We start from the raw sequence: 24053 nt of genomic DNA, 5'->3' as shown, positions 1-24053 counted from the left end.
TCAGCTCATTAAGATCAAAGAAAAGAGCAAAGATTAATACAATAATCACTGAGCAATGCCTGTGAAATGGAACTTTTGGTTAGCCACCTACAGTTCCTTCGGGAAAAAAGAAGGGCATAAATAAATTCAGTTACAACACACACACAATATGTGGTTTCAGTCTATCATTGTGGATATAAGTAGCTGGACACCCAATGAGTGCTGTGCCCTGACATCCTGGTACCCCTGTGAGAAGGCTGTGACCGTCTTGAGAGGACTGTCTTGTGGAAGGGTCAGGCTGAGGGCAGGGCTACTGCTTTTGGTGGAAACAACAGGAGAGAGGAATTCTGGCTCACTCCAGGGAAGAAACATCTTAGCAGAGAGGCTGTCTGACAGGGCACTTGAGTTCCCCTCCCTGGAGGTTTGCAGCAGAATCCGAATGGCCCTTCTCAGGTCAGATGCTGTAGGAGCAGCACAGCACTGGGCAGGCAATCACAGCATCTGCCACTCCACACATAGGCAAGCCCTTCCTAATCAGGGCTTCTGTAGCTTCCCCTCACGTATCAAACTGGGAGAATAATCCCTGCTCTGTTCTCCCCACAACAATGTGGTGACGAAAAACTTACACAACGCAACAGCCTGGACACTTCACATAATGTAAGCACTGTACAAATACAGCACGACTCTGTGGTACTTCAAGTGCTTCGAAGCACTCACCGTTCTCCCAGGCACGATGAGTGCAGAGGCATCCTGGGACCACACATCCCTGAGGGATCACTGTGATCCCAGTGTCTAAGCAAAGACTAGCACCAGGAATTTGCTGGACAAAGCTAGGGGAGGTGACAGGCCCACCCTGAAATCCAGACCTTCTAAAGTAGAAGCCTGGCCTCAAAGGGGCCACCTGAGGCATCAGACTAGAGAAGCAACATCTAGGGCCAGGAACTCCACCCAGGTCTGCCTGCCCAGCCCTCAGGCCACTGGGGGACTCAGGGACTCCTATGGCAAGGGAGAAAGGGAAAAAAGAAATTAAGTCATAAATATGTGATTTTCAGCTTGCAAACGACCTCTGTTATTGTTGCCAGCCCCCAGTGTATGTGAGGCCCAGGTGTTACACAGCTAGTGAGAGGCAAAGAAATGCTAGGAGCCAAGCTTCCTACCCCTTGCCCAGGCCACCATACCCCACTGTCTATCAAAATTCCCAACATCTCTCCCTTCTACTGTTATCGTCACTGAGAAAAGCAGGCATCTTGGCATAGGTAAACTGGAGTTCAAAGAAGGAGTGAGCAGCAGGTAAGAAGGTAACCAGGGACAGCCTATAGATGGCTAAAAAATGGCAGTCTGAGCAGGAGAGAAGACCACGATATGGCATAGGAAGGAAAGGCCCAGCACTCCATCTCCTAAACAGACACTCGGTCCTTGAGACTTGCACCTTCCTCCACCCCTCTTTAATCTGCTACCCCAAAGAGGCACACTTGCCACGCTGACTGGAGAGCTCTGAGAGCCAACAAGGTATCTGGCAGAATCCCTCAATTTCAGTTCTCCTTGAACCCGTGCACCTTTGCCACCACTTCATGATCCCAGGTATTGTTTAACAGCAACAGGATGAGACAAATTCAGGGCAGGCTTTTAATTAAGGACAAATAAGGCTTTTGCCAGAACCCTATTTCAATGAAAGAACAAAACTCCTAATGTAGAGTTTTTCTCTGTGTAACTATACAGGCATATGAAGCAATAGCAATGTTACTGTTTTACATGTACATGGCCCTGGATACTTCTCAAAATCTATCATTTCATTTGTTCCTTGTGAACAACCTGTGAGGGACTTGGAAAGTTAGTTACCCCCATTTTGCAAGTGAAGAGAACATGGCAGAGCTTAACCAACATACCTAGGGCTGTACACTAAGAAAGGCAGAGCTAGAACGCAAATCCTGATTCCCAAACCTGTGTTCTGTTCCTCTGCTCTTACCATGAGGTTTCATGGCCTACACTCCCTTATAGGGGAAGGAGGAGAGGCAACTTAGGAGGTTACCTAGACCATCTGCTACCTGCCCCCCCAGGCAGTTCTATTCAGTTAGCTGCCCAAAACACAGCAGCCTGCCTCAGCCTGGGTAATCCATTCCAGAGTTGTGCTTAGCCCAAACTGACTTGGAATCCTACTACCTCAGCATTGAAAAAGCCCTTACAAGTAATCGAACACAACCTCCCTTCAGAGGCCTAAATTATTTTCATGTTCTCCTTGGTCTAACCTCACAATTGCCATTGCTCACAACCCCTTACAAGGTACTCCTACCTTGGTAAGGAGCAGCTGGGAACAAGCCTGCACCCCGAGAGTGAAGGAGAGGTGAAGTTTTCTGTGTATCCATCAGGGTAAGGGTTCCCATCACGGCAATTCCTCAATTGTCAAAATTCCTCAATTCCTCAAAAGTCAAGTTCCCAGACTTACCCCACTCAACATTTTCTGCACAGGAGCAGCAAGACACCAAGTGGGAAATGAGACGGGAACCTTACCTTTCTTCTCTTCTCTCAGCTGCTCCCCTGGAGATCATCAAACCCCCATCCAGCACTCCATTTCCAAACTGAGAATCCCAAATCAGATACACCAAACAAAGTGCGGCTTCTCTCCTCTTGTCCAGGTCCAAAGTCCATGGCTGAGTGGACTCTGAGGGGGAGGAGTCTGGGGGGGAAGGGGTATGTCCAGGCCCCTCCCCCCCCACTGCAGGCTTCAGTGTCCCTCCCAGAGGTCTATTACATCCCTTCATTCAGCTGGTTTATTAAGCCCAGAGTCTGGTGATAGGCAGATCCCCGGTACTATCCCATCTCTTGTTCAGGGAGGGGAAGTCATCCACTGTGAGGGCTGGCAAGTCCGTCTTCTGCTCAGGCTCATGACAGGAAACAGGCCTTAGAAGCGACATGGCCCAGGAGGCTGATTTCTGTGTTAACCTGCAGAATATTTAAACATCATGACACTCTCTAATCTATTATATACCCAAAAGGATTTCTAAGACTCCCTACCTAAAGTAGACCCCTTGACTCTATCATCAAAAACCCTTCCTTAAACACTCCACAAGGTTATACAAAGTTCCTACCTCACTCACATATTGCACCCCAAAACAGCCATCTCATCAATATGTATACACATATAAGGCTCAAGATAAAGGAAAGACAGCACCAACCACACTATAGGAAAAGTAACCGAAAGCACTAGTGTGTGGAGACTGTCTTCTAAGAAATACAGAAAAGAACATTTCTCCTCCTGTTCTTGCCTTGTTAGTGCCACACACTAATCGCCCTACATCTCCCAAGCTTCTTAGGGTGTGCAGTGTTTTAATCGGCCAGCTCTCCCAGTCTGAACTAAATCCATTCCACACCTAGATGCTGGCACCTTCTACAAGCATTCTTTGCTCCCTTCCCTTCACCCGCACCTCCCCCTCTGCTTCCAAAACTGTGCCATGGATGTAATTCCCAATCTCCGTCAAACTCCTTCCCGGGGCCAACTCCCGAGAGCACTCTCCTGAAACGTTAGAAGCCTGAGTCCTACCAGCAATAGCCCCAGTGATGTTCCAATTTTTCAATCCGGTGGCCCACCCTGGCCGCCCCCTCCCTTCTAAGTGTATTCCTTAACACACACACACACGCACACACACGCGCACACACACACACACACAAACGCGCGCGCGCTCTCCCCCTTCCTTCCTGTAGGGGCGTGGCGCCCACAAGAACGCCCCCCACCCAGCCAAGAATTTAACTCCTCCCACCCTTCTCAGAACCCCGCGTTCGGTGTTCACGGGGAAAGGGGGTGACAACGCGACCCTCTCTAGGTTCTGACCCCTACCCCTCCGCTGCCCAGATGACCCTCGCCCTATCTGCGCTGGGTCGTTACCCGGGGCCCACCCCCACCCCCAACCTCAGCAGGGAGCCGCGGCCCGCCCCAGGTCGGACTCCAGGGCCCAGGCCGGGTCCCGGTTGCCCGCCCAGGCCCCACCCCCTCGACCCCCGGCGGCCCGGCCCTCCCCTCGCACTCCTTTCCCCCTCCCACCATCTACCGCAGCCACTTCCGTCCGTCCTCCGGAAGTGAGTCCGTGGTAACTGCCACCACCCGTCACCCGCCTTATCTCCCCCCGCCCATCACCACCGCCACCAAGGGAGCAGGACTTGAGGTTGCTCTGCAGTCACTATTAAAAGGACTGGGGACGAGGCGTGGGCAGGACAGGGTGTGAGTGAGAACGGAGCTGGGGACGACAGTAACGGCCGTGCAAGAAGTGGGGGGACAGAGTTTGTGACGGAAATCGGGAGCTCGTGTCAAGTCGAGCCGCGCGGGAAGAAGAGCGCATGCGTCACGACGCCTCGGTCGGGTGGCGAGGGTTGGTGCTTGGACGGCCTGGCCTGGAGGGAGTTGGGCGGGAAGGGGGCGGAGCGAGGAGCCCGGAAGTGGGGGCGGAGCCGGCCTGGGGCCGGTTCACCTAGTCCACCTCGGTCTTAGGGTCGCCTAGCAACCGCCCGCTTGTTCAGGGTTCTGGAGAAAGTCCAGAGTGCTCCCCTCTCTGGATGCGAGTCCTGGTGAGAAGCAATTCTGGAAGCACCAAGGCTTGTGTTCACCCGTTCCTGTGCTGAGAGCTCTGTAGCCGTACTGAAGGAAAGCTGTTTTGTTCATTGCTTACTTTTTCTCGCTGCATCTCTCACGGAGGCAGGACCTTCCCTGGGTCTGAAAAGAGAAAGAAGAGAGTGAGACTACTCATAAAGTAAGCACCCCCCCAACCCGCGCGTCCCCAGGACAGCTCTCTGTTGAACACGCCTCGTGCGAAACACTTTTCAATTTTTAGTACCCACAGGTCGGGACCACGGTTACCATTCCCCGAGCAGCAGAGAGCTCTGCCGGAGGTTACGTGGCTAGAAAGTGATAGAGGCTGGACGCGAACTTCCCAGCCTGTGACACTAACCTATGTTGCCACTATCGTGTGCCACCTGTGACCAGTCTCCTCTTAAACCTTTCTGCACCTTCAAACATTGGACTTCCAAGTTCCAAAATTTCCCTGGTTGCTTTTTTCTAAATGTATTGGTCTGACTTGCTTTTGACTTCAAACTGAATCCAAGAGAAGCTACTACTAATTTTTGTTCATATGTCATCCATTTAATAACGTGTTCTAGAATTTTGCCAGGACTGTGGACGGATTCGCAGCCTTTGTTTTTTTTCCCCTCTTATTGAAAACTGGAACTTAGGCTCCAGTCTTCTGGCATATCTTCTTTGATACTGTGATTTATAAGAAGAAATATATGTATTTGGTCTTTGTCTAGTTTCTGATACCGAGCTCCTAAAATCCTTGGAATTTTCATAAGTGATAAGAGCACTGGGAGGATCTTTTGTTCCAATATTTGATCTTTGACCCTAGTTCCTGACACAGGGCCACTGAAACCCTTGGCATTTCCTGGGTGATAAGAGTGTCATTTTTTCTAATGAGGCAACTTTGGGTGGGCTCCTGGATAGCTTCTGGATGGGGGCTGATCATTGGAAAGACCAGGCTGTGATTAGAAGGTTGGAATTTTTTAGCACCCCCCTCCCCAGGTTCTCCCCCACCCCCGCCATTTTCTTGAGATGAGAGAAGGGTTGAAAATGGAGCTAATGATAGATTATGCTTAGGTGATGAAGCATCCATTAAAATCCCAATAGTATGGGGTTCAGAGAGCTTCCAGGTCGGTGAACACATCCACAAACAGGGAGGGTGCCACACCCCCAACTCCAGAAGGACAGACGCTCCTGTGCTCGGGACCCTCCCAGGTCTTGACCGCTGTATCTCATCTGGCATTCATCTGTATCCTTTAATAAACTAATACACATAAGTGTTTCCCTGAGTTCTGTGAGCTACTCTAGCAAATAATCGAATCCAAGGGGTAGGAGGTCACGGGAACCTCCAGGTAGAACAGAAGTTGTGAGTAACTTGGGGGCCTACTACTTGCAATTGGTATCTGATGCGGAGTCAGTCTGGTGGTACTGAGCCCCTAACCTGTGGGATCTGATGTTATTCCAGATTGTGTCAGAATTGAGTTAATTGTAGGACAAGCAGCCGGTGTCACAGAGAACTGCTTGGTGGGAGAAAACCTCCACACATTTGGTGTCAGAACTTAAGTGCTCTGTATGAGTAGTAAAGAAGACACACAGGATAAAAGACTGGGTTTTTCTAGTACATACGTTGATCTGACTTGCTCTTAACTTAAGGCTGAATCCAAGAGGAGCTACTACTAATTTTAGGAGTTCATCCATTTAATGACATGTTCTAGAATCTTGCCAGCACTATGGACGGATTTACAGCATCTGTCTTTGCCCCCTTTTTGAAAACTGGAACCTAGGTTCCAGTCTTATGGAATATCTTCTATCCACGTGATTTCTCCAGATTACTAGCAGTGACCAACTTGCATATTTTCAATACTGGGAATGTAATAGTTGCTAGGTCAGAAGTCATGAAATGATTTTTTTTTACTTGGAAAGATGTCATAATATTAGAAACATTCTTAAAACAAAATTTTTATTGCTGCTACACTCAAACAATACAGGTCCACAAATAAGTTCCTGATCTTTTCGCAAAAAGCTGTCTTTCTCATCTGAATTAATGGTAACTCCACTTCATTTTCTCAGGCTGGAATGCCAAGAGCCATCCTCATCTTCCTCTCTTACATCCTCTACCCAGTCTGTCAGGAAATCCTGTTGGCTCTATCTTCAAGCTCTGTCTAGGGTTCAACACCTCAGCATTCTCACGGCCCCCTTCATCGCGCACCTGGACAACCAGGTCCCTCTGTCCTTACTCCCCTTCTCCAGTAGCCTAGTCTTCACACAGCAGCTAGAGGGATCCTGGCATTTCTCTGCTTAAAACTCCACAGTGGCTCCCCAGTTCACTTGGAATAAAAAGCCAAAGTCCTTACAGCAGCCTACAGAGCCCAACACCAACTGGCCTGCTTACCCCTAACTCGCTCTCCCTTTGCTTACTCTGTCTCAGCCACACTACCCTCATTGCTATTCCTTGAACCCACCTCAGGGCCTTTGCACTAGTTGTTCTCTCTGTGTATAAAGCTCTTCTTCTGGATACTTTCATTACTCTTTCAAATATTTTCTCAAATGTCACCTTTCTCAGTGAGGCCTTCCCTGGCCAACCTATTTAAACCCTGCCGCTCACCCACAGCACTACCAGTTTCCCTTTACTGTGCTCCATTTTTTCAGTAGCACTCACTTACCAACTCCCAACATATTTATTATGCTTACTGTTTCCCGTCTGTCTCTCCCCGCTAGAATGTCAGTTCCATGAGGGGAGGCATATTTGCTGTTTGATTCCTTGCTGTATCCTAAGTCCCTGGAACAGGGCCATGTGCCTGGCCCTTAGTAGGTGCTCAACAAACATTTGTGGAATGAATGAATGAATGAATGAACTTGAACAACTATTTTCATGGTGGAGTATTCTTATCCTGCAGATACCTGAACATAGTGATAAGCATAGTATGCATATTTTGCATTATGATATTTTATCATCATAAAATAGATAGTATCATGTTTCTAAATACTTTCAAAATTATAACCACTTTTTAAAACATACTTAGACTTTTTGCATGCTTGTTATAATAAAGCAAACAATAGAGTTGTGTAAAGAAAAAGTTAATATCTTCCCACCTCCACTAATCCCTTCCTGCTGAAGGGAACTACTTTTAAATTTAGCGGATATCTTTCCAAATATTTTCTCCATACCCACATATATATGTAACAGATACAGATGTCACAGTTCAAAGACAAGTATGCCTGAACTGTAACTTTATTTTGTATAACACAAGGCAGTTTCTATTCTTAGGCCTCATTGCCTCTGATAGCAGAAAAACTGAATCTGGTTAACTCAGGATAAATGTTAGCACTTTATGATTTGCTTATTTATCAATGATCAGTTATAGTTTAATTCTAGTGAACTCTTTTCTCCCTTCACCTTTACAAAATTACCAGGTTTTTAAAAATTATTGTAAAAGAAGTATATATTCATTACAGAAAAATAGTAAATCACAAATAAGCAAAATTTTAAAATAACCATATGTAAAGCCAGCAGCCAGAAATAATCAATTTGTTCTGTTCATATATATGCATATTTGAGATCCTATTATAATTAGCTTTTATTGCTTTATATAGTGTAAACATTTTTCCATGTCAGAAAATATACTTCTATGGCATTTTTAATGACTGTGTGATCTCCCATTATACAAACGTACCAAAATTATTGTCCCTGTTTTTGTACATTTGGTTTCCAACTTTTTACTTTTGCGAAATTACTTGTAGCTAAATGTCTGAGCATATCCCTAATTATTTCCTCAGGATAAAATCCTGAAACTGTTGTCAAAAGGTGCAGTCACTGTTGAAGGCTTTTGACGCATGTGAGACCTACAGAAAGGTGTCACTGCTTTGACTCCAGCGAGCAGGAGGGTCCTTTTCTTCACACCCTGCCAGCACCATCTTAAGTCTTCCCTATTATCTTGTTTTTCGATGTTTTCTTGGATATTTTCACAAATATATTTTTTCCAACATATATTTTTCAGATGATAATTATTTTGGATTCATTTTAGAAGCTAGATATCTTTTATAATTTAATGGGCTCCTCCTTACCTTTTCAAGTATTCTTTGTACTGATTTTAGTCCAAAGTCAGATAGATACAAAAGTCAGTTTGTATATTTGCTATTTGTCACATGTTCTTTTATCCTGGAATGTATTTTAGAATTCTGACCCATAAGGAAACAGCCATATTCATTTTCTCCTTTTATCTTATTGTACCTCTTAGCAACTTCTGACCCACTCATCTGTGCACCTCTGACTGTGCACCTCTCCTTCCAACTCTTCCCCCTTGACTCCCATGCCCCCACACTCTCCCCCCTTGACTCCCATGCCCCCACACTCTTCTGGGTGCCCTCCTCCCTCTCTGACCACTCCTTCTCAGCCTTCCTGACTAGCTTCTTCCTCCTCCCTCTTATTCTCTACCCAACACTTTCTCTTTAGATGATCCTGTCACCAAACTCAGGTCTGGCTGCTCACCGCTCAAAAATCAGTACTCAAGAGAGACAAATGTTGGTAGAAAGGAAAGTTACTTTTAATCCGAGTGCCGGCAATCTGGGGAGATGGTGGACTCATTTTCCCCCGAAAGCCATCTCTGAAGATTCTGCTCAGCCATGAAAGTTTTTAAAGGGAAAAAAGGAGGTAATCTCAGTTAACCACTGAAACAGGGGGTCAGAATCGGCGATTCCCCACTGTGTGCATGTTTGTCGACTTCCTGTGATTTTTCTTTAGATGCTATCTTGTTCACACAGTTTGTTCGTCAGGTAACTGAAGGGGAAGCTAGGGAAGAGATCTGGTCATCGGTTACTTATTCTTCACTTCTACTTCTTTGATCTACAGAAAGAACCCACATGTTAGGCAAGGTATTATGTGATCAAAAGATTTGAAAGGTGTGCTAGGGCCAGAGATGAGTAGAGCATGGGGATGCCAGGTTTAACGTTAGTGTCAAGACAAAAGGGGCCTCCCGCAGAGAGCTCTTTCCTGCAAAGAGCTCTTTCCTGCCAAAAGCTGCTTACAATCCACAGAAGTCACGGGGCTTCCATTATCAACTCTGTGTCAAAGACACCCAAATAAGCCCCCCAGGTCCCTTCTCCTCCGTCCTCCAGGCCCATATATCCAGCTGTGTGCTTGATATCTCAACTTGGTTCCCTCACAGATAGCTCTAATTCAAGTGTCCAAAACTGAACTCACAGTATTCCTCCCAGCTCCTCTCCCAGCATTCCCCTTCTCAGTGAGTAGCTCCATCATCCAGCCAAATGCTTGTACCAGAAATCCAAGTCCTCCACAAAGTTCCCACATCCAATCAATCAGCACACCCCTCAAAGTTCATCTCCCAATTATTTCATGACTGTGTGCTTCTGTCTGTCTCTTCCCAACCTGGGCCAGTCAGTACAGCTCATACCATGACCATAGGAATTGGGTCACACAGGACTCAAGCCTGGCCAGCCAGCTCCTTCCTGAGATTTGCTGAATTCAGAGTAAGTTTCTCTCAGGTAGCAAAGCTCAAGCATGAATGGTGATAGTTTCAGATTTTCTACTTAAAGGACAAAAGTCTTGGAGGACACTTGCTCAAGATTTGTTGGCCCTGCTCAACCTTCTGACCTTCTGACATGAGTTGATGCTAAGGAGCAATCTGAAGCCACTTGATGTTTCCCTTTGGGAGAAATAGATTTTTCAGTCTGTTGCCCATGTAGGTTTTCCATTATCCATGAAGTGCAATACACTTAACCAGAATAACTTAGTTATACCAGTTTTTCCTGGACACATTACACCCTTTATATCTGCAGGTACGAGTTTTATTTTATTCCAGTTATGCCACTTATTGCAGGATTTCCTTTAGCAAGTTACTAACCCTCTCTGTGCCTTAGTTTTCTCATGAATACAGTGGGGATGATAACACTACCTAACATTACTCAATTATCATGAGCATTCAATGAGATCGTGCATGTCAAGTTCTTCAAACTATGCCCAACATATATAGTAAGTGCTCAGTAAATGTCGGTTACTATTCTTACGATTAATTCAGAAAAGTTTCAGGCTAGTACTTCTTTACTTTTTTTTTCTGTTTCATTTGTTCTATTCTCATCTTAGGAATATCAATTTTGTATATGTTGGGACTCATGTGACTATCTTCCACCTCCCTCATTTTCATGTCTTTGTTTCTTTGCCATTTTTCATGTTTTGTGAATAGTTTTTTAGTTATGCTTATTCTATTTTTGATGTTTCTAATGTTCGCAGGCAAATATCAGGTTAATACAATTTAGTTAATACTAAATTGTATTAACCTGATAACTAAAACTAACATTGTACACCTGTTTTTTTTTTTTTTTTTGCATCCTTCCAAAGTGTATGGTTCAGTGGTATTTGGTATACTGACATAGTTATACAACCATCACCACTAATCCAGAACACTTTCATCACCTTTGAAAGAAACCCCATGTCCATTAGCAGTCACTCCCCATTTCTGCCTCCCTCGCCCCTGGCAACCATTGATCTACTTTACGTCTCTACCATTTGGCCTGTTTTGGACATTTCATACAAATGGCATCAGACATTATGTGTCTGGCTTCTTTCACTTAGCATAGTTTTTAAGGTTCATCCATGTTATAGTATGTATTAGCACTTCGTTCCTTTTTGTGGCTGAATAACATTCCACTGTATGTATGTGGTTTATTCATTCATTGGTTGATGGATATTTAAGTTGTTTCCACTGTGTAGTATCTGTTTTTCCCAGTGTGATATAAGGAATGAACAAAGAGACTGGACCACAGCCTCCACATAAAAGCCTACAGAATCCCCAGATGAAGAAAGAGGTATTTGGGAGGAATTTGTGTTTTCTGGAAAGCAGTGGACATGGGCCAGTGCCCTCCTAGATGTGGGGAAATCCCAATTTTAAATGATCTGTTATCTCTACTCTTAGTATGCACATAATCATCACACCATGTTTCTTCTGTGTCAGGTGGAGACAGTCCTGACTATAGGCATGTTCTGACTTTCCCCTTGTCTTCTCACTCACTCTGTCCTTGGCCTGGTTGGTTTTCCTTCCTGAAATGCCCTCTGCCTATAGGTCTCTCTTCATGTGTGATTTATTAGTCATTATTATTATTCATTAGTCATTTTCTAAAATCTGCTCCCTTCAGCACTTCCAGGAGGTGAGGGTGGACTTTCCGGAACACTGAAGACAGATAACCCCCACTTCCTTTTTTATGTTCCTTGTGGCTAAAAGTAAATAAATAAATTAATAATTGGGTGTGGGGGCCCAGAGTTGCACTGCAAATATGGAACTGAAGAGAATGTGACAAGCCCAGACATCTCCAGACCTAAGGTGTAAAGCTGAAGACGGTGTAGATGCCGTAAGGAATCTGAGTGAAACTCAGAATATTAAGCAGAGACTTAGGATGAAGGTGGGGTGGTGGATGGAGGACACTTGGGAATTTCAGTTCAACCATTTCAATTCATGAAAGCTATTTAAGTACACTTAAAATCAGAGCACTTTCTTGCTTCATTTCACAATGAAGGATGAACTTACTATCTTGTGTCTGGTCTTCCCTTATTTAATCCTAGTATTATTTTAATTATGTTAATTTGGGGCATTTCTCCTCAACTAGATTATGAGCTTCTGAAAGGAAGAGACCCTGTTTACCTTATCATACTCATATATTTCTGAATTTGTTCAATAAACATTAACCTGCCAGCTCAGATTCTGGCTCCTCTGATTTCAGTGGACTTAGGAGATTTGATTTCCTTTCCCAAGGCTCAGGTTGTAAAATCTGTCCTTCATTCCTGGCAGGGCATTCATGAGGATCAAATGAAACCAAGACTGTGAGAACCCTTTTAAAACTGAAAAGAGCTATGTAAATATTTATTGTGTTTAGAAGTTTCCAGATAGCAATCAGAAAGTGCCAGGGTGCTAGTAGCTTTGAGCTTTCAGGGGAGAACCCCTCAATGCCCCCTCCATCTGAGAACAGAGAAAGCCCTCAGCATCCCCTCCCTTAGGAAGCTGCTTCCGTTTCTCACGTGGCCTCTCCCTTTTTCAGGGCTCTCAAAGTGTTATCGTGTCATAGAGAAAGCCAGTCTGCTTTTAAACACCTTTCTTTAACAATATTATAAGTTCTGATTGTCACTGGGTTGGTGGGTTGGTTGGTTGGTTTGTTGGTTGGTTGGTTGGTTGGTTTTAAATCTGAATTTGCATTTAAACCAGAAGGCTTTTTCTCAGGTCAGTATTCCCTGAGACCAGCTCCATCAGCAGGGGTTGTCCAGTTACCTAGTGAATATTTGAAACCTCGGATACTGATGCCAGGAAGCTGAGGTTTTCCTGTACGGGCCTCCACTGGTGGGGAGTGGTGGGGAGAGGGGTGGAGAGGGAGAAGGGGCAGTCAAGTGAGAACACTCTGAAATAAAAGTGTCTTTTGCCTTCAGGATGTATCAGTTCACAGGGAGAGAGAAGACTGGTTCTCAAGAAAGAACAAAGAAGCTTACAAGTAAAACACTGAAGACATGCAGAAGTGCTGGTGTAAAGAATAAAGAAGTGTTTAGAGGGATGTAAACTTAAATTAGGAATACTTCCTGAGGGTAGGTGGCTCACCAGCAAGGTCTTGAAGGGAACCAGGAGAGAGGAACCCCTGGTGTAGGTGTCATAAATCCTTCCTTACTTCAAGTAGAACCAAGCTCAAATAGGAATATTTCTAATCCTTATCATCTAAGCTGGGCCTGGTGCCAGGAGCTTGGATGCTTGTCCTGATTGCAGAGACCAGGTTTCACACACCCCCATCAAATCCTTTAAAGCATTTCCTTCTGCAGGAGCAGTTGAAAAGTACTTTGGGGAAAACAACTACAACTATTACCCCCAAACCAAAATTATAACCTCATAATTCCTTTATTTTTTTGAAATGGGTTTTAAACCAGAACAACTATTTTTAATTGTTAGAAACATTTTAAATAATTGTCAGTAATAGTCTTTATTAATCATAAAAAGAGAAATACATATATTAGTCTTTGAAAGCACCATCTCTGATATTAGGCCTTTTTAGTATTTAAAAAAAAAAAACAGCAGAAAAGAGCAAGCAAAAGCATGTGAGAGACAGTAACATAACTGGACCGAACAAAACAAAGAGGCTGAGATGGGAGACAGAATGAAAGAGAAATATTTAAGTTGGGGATGGAAGTCAGTGACGGAGGTCTAAGTAATTAAGAGGATGAGAAATATAGATATCTACATGCTAAAACAGGCAAGAGAGAGCCATCAAAATTCTGAGTCATGAGAAGCAAGAAGAACTACAATCCTGCAGCCTGTGGAACAAAAACCACATTCACAGAAAGATAGACAAGATGAAAAGGCAGAGGGCTATGTAGCAGATGAAGGAACAAGATAAAACCCCAGAAAAACAACTAAATGAAGTGGAGATAGTCAACCTTCCAGAAAAACAATTCAGAATAATGATAGTGAAGATGATCCAGGACCTCGGAAAAAGAATGGAGGCAAAGATGGAGAAGATGCAAGAAATGTTTAACAAAGATCTAGAAGAATTAAAGAACAAACAGAGATGAACAATACATTAACTGAAATGAAAAATACACTAGAAGGAATCAATAGCAGAATAACTGAGGCAGAAGAACGGATAAGTGACCTGGAAGACAGAATGGTGGAATTCACTGCTCTGGAACAGAATAAAGAAAACAGGATGAAAAGAAATGAAAACAGCCTAAGAGACCTCTGGGACAACATTAAACGCAACAACATTCACATTATAGGGGTCCCAGAAGGAGAACAGAGAGAGGAAGGACCCGAGAAAATATTTGAAGAGATTATAGTTGAAAACTTCTCTAACATGGGAAAGGAAATAGCCACCCAAGTCCAGGAAGCACAGAGAGTCCTATATAGGATAAACCCAAGGAGAAACATGCTGACACACATAGTAATCAAATTGGCAAAAATTAAAGACAAAGAAAAATTATTGAAAGCAGCAAGGGAAAAACAAAAAATAACATACAAGGGAACTCCCATAAGGTTAACAGCTGATTTCTCAGCAGAAACTCTACAAGCCAGAAGGGAGTGGCATGATATACTTAAAGTGATGAAAGGGAAGAACCTACAACCAAGATTACTCTACCCGGCAAGGATCTCATTCACATTCGATGGAGAAATCAAAAGCTTTACAGACAAGCAAAAGCTAAGAGAATTCAGCACCACCAAACCAGCTCTACAACAAATGCTAAAGGAACTTCTCTAAGTGGGAAACACAAGAGAAGAAAAGGACCTACAAAAACAAAACCAAAACAGTTAAGAAAATGGTAATAGGAACATACATATCGATAATTACCTTAAATGTGAATGGATTAAAAGCTCCAACCAAAAGACACAGGCTTGCTTAATGGATACAAAAACAAGACCCATCTATATCCTGTCTACAAGAGACCCACTTCAGACCTAGGGACACATACAGACTGAAAGTGAGGGGATGGAAAAAGATATTCCATGCAAATGGAAATCAAAAGAAAGCTGGAGTAGCAATACTCATATCAGATAAAATAGACTTTAAAATAAAGAATGTTACAAGAGACAAGGAAGGACATTACATAATGATCAAGGGATCAATCCAAGAAGAAGATATAACAATTATAAATATATATGCACCCAACATAGGAGCACCTCAATACATAAGGCAACTGCTAACAGCTCTAAAAGAGGAAATCAACAGTAACACAATAACTGGGGGACTTTAACACCTCACTTAACCAATGAACAGATAGTCCAAAATGAAAATAAATAAGGAAACACAAGCTTTAAATGACACAATAGACCAGATAGATTTAATTGATATTTACAGGACATTCCATCCAAAAACAGCAGATTACACTTTCTTCTCAAGTGCGCACGGAACATTCTCCAGTATAGATCATATCTTGGGTCACAAATCAAGCCTCAGTAAATTTAAGAAAATTGAAATCCTATCCATCGTCTTTTCTGACCACAGTGCTATGAGATTAGAAATGAATTACAGGGAAAAAAAATGTAAAAAACACAAACACATGGAGGCTAAACAATACGTTACTAAATAACCAAGAGATCACTGAAGAAATCAAAGAGGAAATCAAAAAATACCTAGAGAAAAATGAGAATGAAAATACTACAATCCAAAACCTATAGGATGCAGCAAAAGCAGTTCTAAGAGGGAAGTTTATAGCTATACAAGCCTACCTCAAGAAACAAGAAAAATCTCAAACAAACAATCTAACCTTACACCTAAAGGAACTAGAGAAAGAAGAACAAACAAAACCCAAAGTTAGCAGAAGGAAAGAAATCATAAAGATCAGAGCAGAAATAAATGAAATAGAAACAATGAAAACAATAGCAAAGATCAATAAAACTAAAAGCTGGTTCTTTGAGAAGATAAACAAAATTGATAAACCATTAGCCAGACTCATCAAGAAAAAGAGGGAGAGGACTCAAATCAATAAAATTAGAACTGAAAAAGGAAAAGTTACAACAAACACTGCAGAAATACAAAGCATCCTAAGAGACTACTACAATAAAATGGACAACCTGGAAGAAATGGACAAATTCTTAGAAAGGTATAACCTTCCAAGACTGAACCAGGAAAAAATAGAAAATATTAACAGACCAATCACAAGTAATGAAATTGAAACTGTGATTTAAAATCTTCCAACAAACAAAAGTTCAGGACCACATGGCTTCACAGGTGAATTCTATCAAACATTAAGAGAAGAGCTAACACCCATCCTTCTCAAACTCTTCCAAAAAATTGCAGAGGAAGGAACACTCCCAAACTCATTCTATGAGGCCACCATCACCCTGATACCAGAACCAGACAAAGATACTACAAAAAAAGAAAATTACAGACCAATATCACTGATGAATATAGATGCAAAAATCCTCAACAAAATACTAGCAAACAGAATCCAACAACATATTAAAAGGATCATACACCATGATCAAGTGGGATTTATCCCAGGGATGCAAGGACTCTTCAATATACACAAATCAATGTGATACACCATATTAACAAATTGAAGAAGAAAAACCATATGATCATCTCAATAGATGCAGAAAAAGCTTTTGACAAAATTCAACACCCATTTCTGATAAAAACTCTCCAGAAAGTGGGCATAGAGGGAACCTACATCAACATAATAAAGGCCATACACGACAAACCCACAGCAAACATCATTCTCAATGGTAAAAAACTGAAAGAACTGTCCCTATAAGATCAGGGGCAAGACAAGGATGTCCACTGTCACCACTATTATTCAACATAGTTTTGGAAGTCCTAGCCAGGGCAATCAGAGAAAAAAGAAAAGGAATACAAATTGGAAAAGAAGAAGTAAAACTGTCACTGTTTGCAGATGACATGATACTATACATAGAGAATCCTAAAGATGCCACCAGAAAACTACTAGAGCTAATCAATGAGTTTGGTAAAGTTGCAGGATACAAAATTAATGCACAGAAATCTCTTGCATTCCTATACACTAATGATGAAAAATCTGAAAGAGAAATTAAGGAAACACTCCCATTTACCACTGCAACAAAAAGAATAAAATACCTAAGAATAAACCTACCTAGGGAGACAAAAGACCTGTATGCAGAAAACTCTAAGACACTGATGAAAGAAATTAAAGATGATACCAACAGATGGAGAGATATACCATGTTCTTGGATTGGAAGAATCAATATTGTGAAAATGACTATACTACCCTAAGCAATCTACAGATTCAATGCCATTCCTATCAAATTACCAGTGGCATTTTTTACAGAACTAGAACAAAAAATCTTAAAATTTGTATGGAGACACAAAAGACCCTGAATAGCCAAAGCAGTCTTGAGGGAAAAAAGCGGAGCTGGAGGAATCAGACTCCCTGACTTCAGACTATACTACAAAGCTACAGTCGTCAAGACAATATGGTACTGGCATGAAAACAGAAATATAGATCAATGGAACAAGATAGAAAGCCCAGAGATAAACCCACGCACCTATGGTCAACTAGTCTGACAAAGGAGGCAAGGATATACAATGGAGAAAAGACAGTCTCTTCAATAAGTGGTGTTGGGAAAACTGGACAACTACATGTAAAAGAATGAAATTAGAACACTCCCTAACACCATACATAAAAATAAACTCAAAATGGATTCGAGACCTAAATGTAAGACCGGACAGTATAAAACTCTTAGAGGAAAACATAGGAAGAACACTCTTTGACATACATCACAACATCTTTCTTGATCCACCTCCTAGAGTAATGGAAATAAAAACAAAAATAAACAAATGGGATCTAATGAAACTTCAAAGCTTTTGCACAGCAAAGGAAACCATAAACAAAACGAAAAGACAACCCTCAGAATGGGGGAAAATATTTGCAAACGAATCAACAGACAAAGGATTCATCTCCAAAATATATAAACAGCTCATGCAGCTCAATATTAAAAAAACAAACAACCCAATCCAAAAATGGGCAGAAGACCTAAATAGACATTTCTCCAAAGAAGACATACAGATGGCCAAGAAGCACATGAGAAGCTGCTCAACCTCACTAATTATTAGAGAAATGCAAATCAAAACTACAATGAGGTATCACCTCACCCCAGTTAGAATGGGCATCATCAGAAAATCTACAAACAACAAATGCTGGAGAGGGTGTGGAGAAAAGGGAACCCTCTTGCACTGTTGGTGGGAACGTAAATTGATAGAGCCACTATGGAGAACAGTATGGAGGTTCCTTAAAAAACTAAAAATAGAACTACCATACGACCCAGCAATCCCACTACTGGGCATATACCCTGAGAAAACCATAATTCAAAAAGACACATGCACCCCAGTGTTCATTGCAGCACTGTTTACAATAGCCAGGTTATGGAATCAATCTAAATGCCCATTGACAGATGAATGGATAAAGAAGAAGTGGTACATATATACAATGGAATATTACCCAGCCATAAAAAGGAACGAAATTTGGCCATTTGTAGAGACGTGGATGGATCTAGAGACTGTCATACAGAGTGAAGTAAGTCAGAAAGAGAAAAAGAATTACCGTATATTAATGCATATATGTGGAACCCAGAAAAATGGTACAGATGAACTGGTTTGCAGGGCAGCAATTGAGACACAGATGTAGAGAACAAACGTATGGACACCAAGGGGGGAAAGCAGCAGGGGGTGGGGGTTGTGGTGTGATGAATTGGGAGACTGGGATTGACATGTATACACTGATGTGTATAAAATGGATGACTAATAAGAACCTGCTGTATAAAAAAAAAAAAAATTCTGAGTCATGAGGAAATATACACTAGCAGTCAGGAAATCATAGCATTTCCACCTTGAAAGTATTACAACCATATTTGAACCATTCTAATAAAACTTTTTTTATGCTAAAAAAAATACCATCTCTGATCTTTTGCTAGGTGTGTGATTCACTGTTTTCCACCTTGTTCTGGGACAAAGGTGTGGTTCTCACATGCCCTACCCCCCACCCCCAAACCAATATTAGACTTCTCCAGAATAATGGAAGAACAGAAATTAAAGGTAATCCAACACCCCTAGCAAACACTCATTAGGTATCATCTGGAAACTGTTCATGGCAAAAAGTAAAAAAATTTTTTAAGGAGCCACCAGTTTCTTGGAGTTAATCCACTCCTTCCTCTGCCTGCCACCTCCCAGTTATCTCACTGCTGTGTGGCAATCACCTCTGCATTGTGTCATGCACTGATTCACTCCTGGTAACTGTTAAAGGACTGAGCTTTTCAGATGATTGCTGCTTTTAAATAAATCAGACCCATTTGAGGTCACGTCTCGGGGAATATTAAACTTGCATTCTGACATGCCTTCTTGAGTGGGCGAAAAATAATCGGAATTTCAGTAGAGAATTGGGTGTGATGTATGAAATGGATCACATTACTCAGCTGCAACCCAGAGCGAGGAGAAGATTTCAAGTAAAACATTTGATTTACTTTTTTTTCTGGGCTTTGTCAGTACCTGAAAAACCAGAGGCAGTTTGCTCCAGGGAAGAGATCAGGGCTGGCAGGTCTGAGGAGCACAGAGACTCCAGATTCATCTCCCCTACCTCAGCTTGGGGTGCCACCTCTTCCTTCTCCACCCACCAAAGTCCTCAGAAGTCCTCTATTACCAGCTCAAATGCCACTCCCTCCTTGAAACCTCAGTAGCTGTCAGCGCTGATTCTTCTTTGCTTTGTATTGGAATTCATTGTGGTACAGCTGTCCCTAGTCTCACTCCTTTCCTCATCCCTCAGTTCCACCTCACCCCCAGCAGTATCTCGAGAGACCCCGGTGGAGCGTGAGCAGCTGCAGGGTGTAGTAGACGTGTGAGCAGCCACAGAAGAAATCACAGTTTCAGTGAAGACCTTTAGCATGGAAATCCTCCCAGGGAGGCTGTGGAATCAAAATTAAGAAAGACAGGTAGAGGGGCTTCCCTGGTGGCGCAGTGGTTGAGAATCTGCCTGCTAATGCAGAGGACACGGGTTTGAGCCCTGGTCTGGGAAGGTCCCACATGCCGCAGAGCAACTAGGCCGTGAGCCACAACTACTGAGCCTGCGTGTCTGGAGCCTGTGCTCCGCAACAAGAGAGGCCGCAACAGTGAGAGGCCCACGCACCGTGATGAAGAGTGGCCCCCACTTGCCACAACTAGAGAAAGCCCTCGCACAGAAATGAAGACCCAACACAGCCAAAAATAAATAAATAAAAGAAAGAAAGACAGAAAGGTAGAAAAGAAAAATACAAAATGTTGAAGATTTAACCTGATAAATTTTGAGAAAAAGAAGAAATGTGGTGTAGTGGATGAGGCAGGACATCGGGCTCAAATCTGAATGAAATTTATAGATTCCACTCAACCAAATCCCTGGAGAAGAGATACAGCCAAGAAAATGTTAGAAACTTGGTTGCAGATTGTACAGGTTTGAACAAAGACGGCCAAGTTTGTGGGGTAATGGAAAATAGAATAGGCATTCCAAGAATAATACATGGTTTTCCCATTTAAAAAGTAAGGAAGTGCAATCTGAAAAGTACAGGAAAGTGCAAGTTTAGGTCTGTGTAGAGAGACGCCATGCATGGCACAGCCATTATATTCACACTCAAGGTCCTCATACCTTGGATTCAACTGCCAGCTCCACCACAAAGCTCTGTGCCCGTGGGCAATTCTTTAACCTCTCAATGCCTAAGTTTCCCCCACCTGCCAAATGGGAAATGAATAATGGCCACCTCATGGTACTCTTGTAAAGACTGAAGGAGTTGCCAGCAATGGTGCCTGGCACATAGTGAGTACCATATCATGTTACTTTATTATACATTATAAAATTTGAAAGATCTACTTGGTGATTTATTTGGAATAAAGAAACCTCAGGAATAACCTTATCAAGTCCTCCACAGATGATGAAACACAGTGTCATTATATGACCTTTATAAGCCACTTGAAATGCATTTTATTACCTACTAGTCTCTTTGGGTCATTTTAAAATGGGTTTTTATGTATTTAAATCTTGTCTTCCAGTATGACTCTTGAATGCAGGAACTTCTGTCTTAACCTTACATGACACTAACAATGTGAGGCACGTATAGCAGAACTAAATAATACCTGTTAGTTTCTTTAAAATACAAAATTTCAAATGTATCCCAATGACAATCATTTACACATTAGCAATGAATCGTTTATTTAGTTTTTTAAATGCCACTTTGGAAGACCCAGATGGCCCTGGCAGAAAGGTCTGGATGAGTAAGTGTTAACAGCGGGAGAGAAGGCCCCAGAAGGAACTGTGACCTGGGCAGCAGGTCTCGCTGGGTCTTGGTAGTCAGAGGGAAGAAGGCGTGTTTACTGAAAAAGTTTGATGAAAGCAAACAGAAGGTATACCAAGCACTATGGCCCATACATTTCAACTGCCCCTCTCTGTCCAGCTACAGCGGACTCCACTTCATGTGTGATTCCACAAGTGTGGAGCCCCTGTCCTCGGGCTGCTCACAGCCCATTGAAGAAACAGTCAGGTCAACAGCCTCACAACACAACCCAGGCCATGGAGGGAGGCCCTGCAAGGCCCCAGAGCTCAGAACTCAACCTGAAGCTTTGACCAGGAGGTGACATTTGTCCTTCTTGGTAATCAAACATTAAGGGAACCACTGGGAACAGCAGGGAGGCAGGGAAGATCGAATCACTTCACTAAACCATCCATTTGTGAGCCATTTCTAACTAACCAATTTTCTGCCGGGGGGTGGGGAAGGGGAAATGAGAAGAAAAACCAAGTCCAGTGGTCCTAATTCTGAGGGGATGAGTAGACTTGGCCTACGTGGGACAGAGAGTGTGCTTTGATGGAGAGGCAAGGCTTTCCTTTGGAATGTATAGAATTGGAGGCAAGGGGAGGCAGAGGGGGCTTGGGGATGTAGGCTCTGGAGGAGTGAAGTAGGAAGTGAGTTCCTGTCCTCCCAGTGGGCTCTCCCTTACTGAGCAGATCACTTGCAGAGACTGGAGTGACTACACGAAGGACAGACTGGGGTTCTGTTCAACAGCTGGAGAGGGCTGGTGACTGTCCCTTTGCCACTGAGCTAGAGGTGGCAGCGGGACAGCATATATCCCAGAGGTTTGGCATGCCAAGGTCCAGGAGGACCGAGGAGTCAAGTGGATACAGCAGGAGCAGGGTTTGTGCCACCTTGCCAATCCACTGAAATACACTGCCCTCCAGATGAGGGAACCCTTTAGGGGGCTGCAGGGTGTGAAGCCAGCAATGAAAATTGAGGGGAGCAGAAGGAGACTGAACTAGGTGTCCCCCCTTCCTCCCAGCAGCAGTGCCCACATCCTGTCCAGCCTAGATCCATCCATCAGATTGAGGACCTTCAAAGTAAAGGGACAGGGTGTGCAACCAGTTGAGTTGCCAGATGAAATACTGGACACCCAGTTAAATTTGAACTTCAGACAAGGAATAATTGTTATTGCATGAGACATACTTACACTAAAAAAGACAAACAAGGAATAATTGCTATTGTATGAGACATACTTACACTAAAAAAAGACAAATGGAATAATTGTTACTGCATGAGACATACACCAAAAAAGACTATTCCTTGTTTATCTGAAATTCAAATTTAACTGGGTGTCCTTTTTTAAAAAATTTGTTTTGCTAAATCTGGCATTTCTAGTAACAGGACAACATGCTAAGTGAACCTCAACATTTTGAGGATGGTATTAAAGTAGCAGGGTCTTGTCATGTCTTGGCAAAGGTGGGAGCTTCCACAAATGGTGCTGACTTCTCCAGGCTCTGGGATTTGGTTACTAACTCCCAGGTGACAGTTCCCTCTCCAAGCACTGGGTCCCTCTTCCCTCTGGGAGCTGTGAGACAAAAAGAGAAAAGAAATATTCTACACAGCCTAGTTTGACTGGCCAGCCAAAGCAATAGGCAATAGCTCAGGGGTTTCAAACTGCAGGTCACAACTCCTACAGGTTGTGAACCCAGGTCATGCCAGCATTTTGAGTAGGGGGTAGGGTGGGTTAGGGGAGGCGATCAGAGTGTACTGCCTGCATTTTATCTCAAAAAAATCTTCTGTGTCTATGAGTCACTGTGTGTGTACATAGTTAATGATGTTTCTTACTGTAGTCAGGGTCCAAAATGTTTGAAAGGTACTGATATGATGTTGAGACTTGCAGGGCATTATTGTGAAAACTGTATTCAATCAACAGCCAGGATGATTTGGTTTCACACTCACAGGATAGGGTAAGCTTTGCCTTGTTCTGGAAAAATCACCCTCTGGAACCACCTTATCTTTTCATGGAATCTGCAGTCTCTGCATATAGATGGCCAATGCTTCATTTAAATCATTTAGAGTTCCCAGTGTTGTTCATTTTGCTGTAATCACTTACTAAAAGCATACATTGGAATCATATATTGTTGTACCCAATCTTAGGCATTAAATATAAGTGTTAATGTGGAACTAAAGGCACTGTCCAAATGGCCACAGTGGTTTTTCACATTTGTTTTATTTCCTCCTCTAAAGGGAAGGCTTTTCAACTTTGAAATCCATGGAGATTACTTGGGATAATTCCCCAAAGCTACCCTAAATGGTTTTGAAAGAGTCATAATTTCTCTCATGCAAAGAATATATGATGCTTTTACTTAGAAAGAGGAAGAAAAAATGTTTGCAGTTTCACTTTGAATTTTTAAAAAATTCCTATAACAATTAGCTCTTGATTCAAAAATTATAAATAAAGCTATTTTATCATCCACTGTTACTAAAACATTGTGTCCTGTGATGTTTTAGTCTTTATTGATCCAGGGATTTAATTTTTATCTTGAACTCTTTTGTAGGAAAATAGCTTATAAATCTTAAGTATAAATACTTATTGTCCTGTAACAATTGCTCCAACCTCTGTTTCTCCAAATTTTGCATTTACGTGTGGATGAAATCGATTTGCCATGCTTTTTTCAGTGGACGATACTGGTTGGCCATGGAATGTACAGGCTTTGGAGGCAGATACACCAGGATTTGAAACTAATTCTGAC

The 24053-nt window shown here is 42.7% G+C and overlaps 1 protein-coding gene and 1 long non-coding RNA gene across 22 annotated transcripts in view; one reads left to right on the top strand and one right to left on the bottom strand.

The window, feature by feature from the left end:
• Positions 1-24053, bottom strand: part of MGAT1 (alpha-1,3-mannosyl-glycoprotein 2-beta-N-acetylglucosaminyltransferase) — a 75059-nt gene that overhangs the window by 14644 nt on the left and 36362 nt on the right. For 10 of the 21 annotated variants that reach the window (XM_082457746.1, XM_082457743.1, XM_082457745.1 and 7 more), the window contains 3 exons: positions 9080-9380; positions 4638-4681; positions 2488-2919 (listed from right to left, as the gene is read on the bottom strand). The gene's annotated coding sequence lies outside the window, so the exon portion shown is untranslated. Of the gene's footprint in view, positions 1-2487; positions 2920-3517; positions 3703-3883; positions 3945-4022; positions 4352-4637; positions 4682-9057; positions 9381-19659; positions 22886-24053 lie in introns of those variants that run through there. The other 11 variants (XM_082457762.1, XM_082457764.1, XM_082457763.1 and 8 more) reach the window with 8 other exon arrangements.
• On the top strand, positions 4440-5814 carry LOC309658806. The gene is made up of 2 exons (XR_014262405.1): positions 4440-4718; positions 4800-5814. It is a non-coding gene; the product is annotated as an uncharacterized lncRNA (long non-coding RNA).

This window comes from Balaenoptera physalus (assembly GCF_965194825.1).
Source record: "Balaenoptera physalus genome assembly, chromosome: 3".
Lineage (NCBI taxonomy): Eukaryota > Metazoa > Chordata > Mammalia > Artiodactyla > Balaenopteridae > Balaenoptera > Balaenoptera physalus.
The sequence above is the reverse complement of the archived record's forward strand: the minus strand, read 5'-3'. Positions and strand labels throughout refer to the sequence as shown.